Below are 6,001 nucleotides of genomic sequence, written 5' to 3'. Positions count from 1 at the left end.
AAAAGGATTGGCTGCACTGCTACCTTTTCTTTTTTACTTCTGTTTGAGGGGAGAGCCCTATTTTGGCTGTAACGTTATTCAAAAATCCGGCTCTGATATACATTTTTCTTACCATTGTGCCTAAAAGAAATCTGATTTAAAAAGGATAGATTTTAAAATCTAATGATTAAGTAACGGCTTTCATTTTTCAGATTTAAAGCCTTACGACTAAATTTGTTGTAGTTTTACAGCAAAAAGTTCACTCTATTACTCCGTAAGCCTCCTGTTATTTCTATCTCGGAGCCTGGAACAGCGCGATAAAACAAAGGTGTAAGCATAGTTAGTAGAGGAGGCTGGTTGTCGAAGTTGAAAACAACAGGTGCTGCAGTTTATGTTCGAAGCTCCCTGACCATGCACAATCCCTTTTTTTTTGTTCACAAATTGAGACTAAAAAAATTGATGCGATGTTTCTATTGGTCAGTAACTTCAAAATGATAGGAATGCTATTGAACGTTGTGCACGGTCAGGTCCAAAAAAGCTAACAAAAAGATATAACAAAGGAGTCTAAGGAGTTTCATCACCATTCCACTTTAATAGCCATGGTGTAAGTAAACAACGGTTCTGTAATTGAAAAACCGCTAAGCGTCCTTACGTAAAACAAATTATATAGATTTATTTTTATTTATGATGCTATTATCTAATTATGGCTTTATAGAACAACGTTTTGCTAACTCTTAATTTTGACTTTGTGATACAAATTTCATTTCATTTTATTTCATTTCATTAGTATTCAGTTAAACCAAATTTACAATTTTATGTTCTCACTGCCCAAAAATAGCGAAGGCAATTAAGCAAAGGCTAGTCTATGTAGGCAGTGTTTTTAAAAAAAAAAAACAAAATCTGACGCACTAAAAATTGTATTTAATTCACAAGTAAACGAAAGTAATTTATATAAATGTAAAAATAATTAAAAACAGAAGAAAACTTTAGTTAAAACAATACTGAGGTTAACTGGAATACAGAACTCAGACTCCAGGGATACCCAACGATGGTTTCCTCCTAAATACATTGAAAACACTTTTTAGGCTATCCAGAGTACTTTAAGATCTCTAGAAATGCATTCTAAGCGGCGCTGGCGCTATAAAATTTGTATCTGTTCGGTCATCCTAGGGTAACTTGAGTCTTTTAGAAATGACAACGGCTTGAGTATTATTTTTCCAAAACTTTTAGACAAAATTTGACGTATTACGAAAGTAAGATATTTTCTGATTCTTAACGCCATCATATTTTTGTATCCGAAATTTTAGGTTCCCTTTTTTCTACGAAAAATAGCCTAACTTAGGAAGGAAAATGGGAAAATTAAACTTTAGAAAATCGTAGGCAATTTATAAGATAAGCTTTGGAAATTGGCCATGAATGGAACAGTCATCTAGAAATTTTTAGCCGTCCTTAAGTGATAGAAATTCTAGGCAATCATGATTTGCTTCTCCGAACATATACCGTTACGCGCAAAATTCCGAAAATAAGCCCCTCCATGTATAATCCCTCCAGATATAAGCCCCCCAAACTCGTACGGAAAAAACCCTCCGTTAAATCGCCCCTCCAATAGGGAGGCTTGTACTTGGAAAATTTCCCTCAAATGCAAAGTAAAACAAAGCAAAAGTGGTAAATTTACTTCTAACTATAAGGTTAGCACAATCGATTTTGAAACCCAAATTTCCTTCCGTAAATAAGACCCTCCGAATATAAGCCCCTCAAAAAATAAGCCCCTCAAAAAGGCCCCTTGGAAAATATAAGCCCCGGGGCTTATTTTCGGAATTTTACGGTATTTTACAGAAAGCAGTCTTTGGGTGCCCCTGAAACATACAAGCACACTATTGACAGTGGCGGATCCTTCAGATAAGGGGAGGGGGGGGGGGGGGGGCGGTCACCCGGATCCTGAGATAAGGGGGCGGCCCGGTCTTAAAAATAAATTTTTTCGGCCCTACGGGCCTCAGTTTGGTCCAAAAATAAGGGGAGGCGGGCCCCCCGGGTCCCTCCCCTGGATACGCCACTGATTAAGACGATTGCAAAGATAATGATAGCCTGCGTAGCAAGCATTTCCGTGCTGGTTCGTCGAGAAAGTTGGGACAAGAGCGTAAAAAAATGCCTTTTTTTTTTTACTCCTGCTCTAACTTTCGCACAATAACTCGATTGGTAACGCCTGCTACGCGGGCTAAGATAATGAGTGGGTGAGTTACGGACGATTGTGAATATGTTGCATTTGTCCTAATAACGAAGGTAGATCAGGATAGGCGTCTGTCTGTGAAAGGATCTAAACTAAACAATCATGTATTTTCTTTCTAAACCTATGCTTTGGGAGTTTTCTATACTTAGTTTTGTTTCAGTGTTTGCTTTTGCTCAGTCGATTCTTGAGTTAACGGCACTTCGGAGTAAGGAACAGGACTCAACTTACGTAGAAACAAGCTCTAACTCATTGCCCTAACTTATGACTGGATCAAAGACTCGACAAAATCCGACTCGCAATCATTAGACTTAATCATAGACTACGTTTCTTTCAGTGGAAAATCAATGGAAGGATTATACATGATTAGATATGTAATTACAAGAGGATATACGTGGTTTCCTTTCTCGGCTAAGATTACCAAATTTTCTTACCCATTTGCTCCGCTGCGAGCGCTTCGCGCGTGAGAGAGCTCCGCTATAATATTTACTTTATATACGAGTGATGCCTTTGAACGTGATCTTTTCTTTTAAGACTTTAAGATATATACGATTATCAGACTGCCACTACTCTTCTACTCTGCGAGTAGAAGTTTCTTTCCTGCATGGCTTTTAGTTCGTGTGACCTGTCTGTCACGTAGTTGGTTTGTTTACACCCTGTGCATGGCAAGCCACACGTACGACTTCGCAATCACCAAAAGCCATTCAAGCCACTAAGCCACTCAAGATACACACTTGTTAGATTCTCACTTTACCGACTTAGAAGCTGCAATACGTAACTACTCAGACTGTAGACCATTGTGAAAAATAGTTTTTGCAATTTTGTAGTCACGACAAATGTTTCCTCTTTATCATAGTGTCTGAAGTTTGATATAATGATAAAGTGATTCTGTTCAAGTTTGCTGCGGCTGAATGAAATTATATTCACAGACATTCGACTTCATGATCATCGTAGCGATTGTAGAATCTCTTAAATTTCAAGAATGTCACCACGCGGATTATAGTTTTTGGTTGTTTTACAGATGATAGCCTTTGAACGGTCGTAATTCGACTTCATATACATGTATATCATCGGATTGGTTTTGTGTGGGGGGGGGGGGGGGGGGGTGGGTGTCAGTTTTCGTCAACGAAAACTAAGAGGAGCCTTTGTTTTCGAAATTAAGAAAACTAAAACTACCAGTTGAAAAATACATTAATGATGTTGATCCCTTGTTCAAAAACTTGTAGGTTAAAGAAGGCATAACATAAAACTTGAAATACAATGGAATCTCACGAATATATAACTCGAACCATTAGATAACAAACCTTTATTTAAAGATTGGCTGCGTTGGCTTTTGCGTGTAGATATATGCTTTAACTGCGCTGACAGCTAAATGCCAAAATGGCAAGTAAAGCGGAAACTTTTTGGAGTATAGCAAATTTGGTAAAATCGGCAAACGGCTTTTATAAGCGATCACGAACACGAGAAGAGTGAACCTTACTCGCATGACAAAGAACTGCGAGAAATCGCACACGAAAAATAGCAATTTTTGCTGCTATGTGCGAAACCTGGACATAAGTGGAATTTGAACCCTTGACCTCTGAAATACCCAGTGCAGCGCTCTACCAATTAAGCTAACAAGCCAACTGAAAGCAGCTGCAACCTGCTCCCAGTTGGCACGTTTATAGCTTAATTGGTAGAGCGCTGCACCGGTTTCGCAGAGGTCAAGGGTTCGAATCTCGTACAAGCCTGAATTTTTTTTTTTTTCAGGCTTTCTTTTCGCAACTCCAAAAGTTGCATTTATAACTGCGATGATCTTCCTTCATTTAATTCTTCACTCCGCAGTTCACATAATTATATGATTTTCATATATTCATCACTTCATCACAAATATTTTTCTTCATCACTTTACCCATAATCATAAGGCCAGCAAGAATAACCAATACTAATGCGACCCTGATTGATAATATATTTGTAAACAAAATAGAAGAGAACTATAAATGTGGTATCCTTTTTACCGTGAGATCTTTCAGATCACTTACTAGTGTTCGTAACAATGGGTAACTTGCTTGCAAAAGCTCAAACGTCAAGAGGGTAAAAAAAACAAATTTAGGTTAATTGATGATAAAATGCTAAATTACCTCTGCCAAGACTTGGAATGTGAAGATTGAATATTGGTGTGTACGGTAAAAAGGTTTTAAGATCACTTTTACACTAAATTATATCAGTTGTTGAACAAAAACGTACCATTAACGAGACCCAGTAAAAAGAAAAGTGATAATGGGCAGAGAGTACCTTGGATAACAAAAGGAATCCTAAATTCAAGGAAAACAAAAAATGTGTTATATAAAAATTTTTGAAGGAATCGGAATGAAAATAATGATTCAATTCATAAAACATTATCTTTGCAGGTGATACTAATTTATTTTACAACCACAAAGGTGCTAACAGTTTGTGCAGTACCATGAAGCGAGCGGCCCCATCAGATTTTTAAAACTACGATAAAGAAGTTGATGAGACTACCACACTGAATTAAAATCAATGGTTGAATGTTAAAAGTAGTACATTTCTAGGTCCTAAATATGAATGAGGATCTCTAAAATACCGCCGTTGGAATAGATACAGTTATATACTCGATCAGCATAAAATATATTTAATATTCCCGGTCAGTAGAAGGACAAATTACGGAAAATCTTTGTTGGTTTTGAAACGTAATTTCTTGTCATTAATTCCTCGTTTAATTGCTCGAACGTGCTTATAAATCGTTAATCGTAGTTCTTATAAATCGATTATCCCCTGCATTAAGTATGGTTTTTATTGAAAAGTTTTTTATTGATAAGCTAACCGCTACATTTCCTGTCCTTTTATGTAATGTCCGCATAGGAAATACGTTATAATTTTTGGCACGTTTCGTTGATTATAAATTTAGCGTTTTCATCTTAGTTAGTTCAGGTCCAGTGGAGACTTTACGGTGGCAACTTCTGTCAGAGATAAAGCTAGATAACATTGGTGCGTGTGCAAGCTAAAGTGAGTATAGTTGTTTTGCAAATCAAAGTAATATACAGTGAAACCTCTATCAAGCGGACCCCCAATTCAGGGGCACGCAACGTTAATTTTCGGAAAATATCTGTTCGGAAGACGATTTGAGATCTACAATTTTCGGAACATTTGTTGTAAAATGTCATGCTTGCCTGCCTCTCCTAGGATTTTCGAACATCTAAAATTGGTATTATTGCCCATTTTTAAACGATTTTTACCCTAAAAGGGTCAGCTAGGATTTTCGAGAGCCTTTTTTCTGGCTGAAATTTTCGAAATTTTCGAAATTTTGATCCTATAATTTTTGGATCACTAGACTTTCAGTTAGGAAATCCGAACAGATGAGAAATTCTAGGGGATAAAAATATGCCGATATCTACCTTTTAAATACTAAAATACGTTTCACAATACCATGTTTTAAGTGGTTTTGAAGTATATTCTCGTTAGGTGTCCCTGCCAAGTAAGCGGACACCCTCTATTAAGCGAACACTAAGCCGGGTCCAGAAAGTAACGTCTCATACGCCGACACCTCTATTAAGAGCGCGGACACCGGACTTAATTGACAATAGTAGTATTGGATTACGTCCTTGAAATACGTACTGTAGTCGATTTTAAAATAGATACATCCATTTAATAAACGCATTTAGCTGTCAATAAACTGTAGATTAGACGATATCTGGTCGCATGATTGTCATCCGTGATCAAAGTTCACCGAAAAGTCTTGCACAAAGTATAGTACAGCTACAGTTATTCTATCAAAACCTTCCTTAACAACATGAAACT

At 37.1% G+C, this 6,001-nt stretch overlaps 1 protein-coding gene across 3 annotated transcripts in view; it reads left to right on the top strand.

Annotated features, from left to right (window-relative positions):
• The window catches only part of LOC140928609 (uncharacterized), a 105,407-nt gene that overhangs the window by 32,915 nt on the left and 66,491 nt on the right, over positions 1-6,001 (top strand). Inside the window, exon 2 of one of the 3 annotated variants that reach the window (XM_073378386.1) lies at positions 5,167-5,209. The exons of 1 other annotated variant lie outside the window; for it this stretch is intronic. The gene's annotated coding sequence lies outside the window, so the exon portion shown is untranslated. Of the gene's footprint in view, positions 1-5,131; positions 5,210-6,001 lie in introns of those variants that run through there. One more of the 3 variants, XM_073378384.1, reaches the window with a different exon arrangement.

This window comes from Porites lutea, chromosome 2, assembly GCF_958299795.1.
Source record: "Porites lutea chromosome 2, jaPorLute2.1, whole genome shotgun sequence".
Classification (NCBI taxonomy): domain Eukaryota; kingdom Metazoa; phylum Cnidaria; class Anthozoa; order Scleractinia; family Poritidae; genus Porites; species Porites lutea.
The sequence above is the reverse complement of the archived record's forward strand: the minus strand, read 5'-3'. Positions and strand labels throughout refer to the sequence as shown.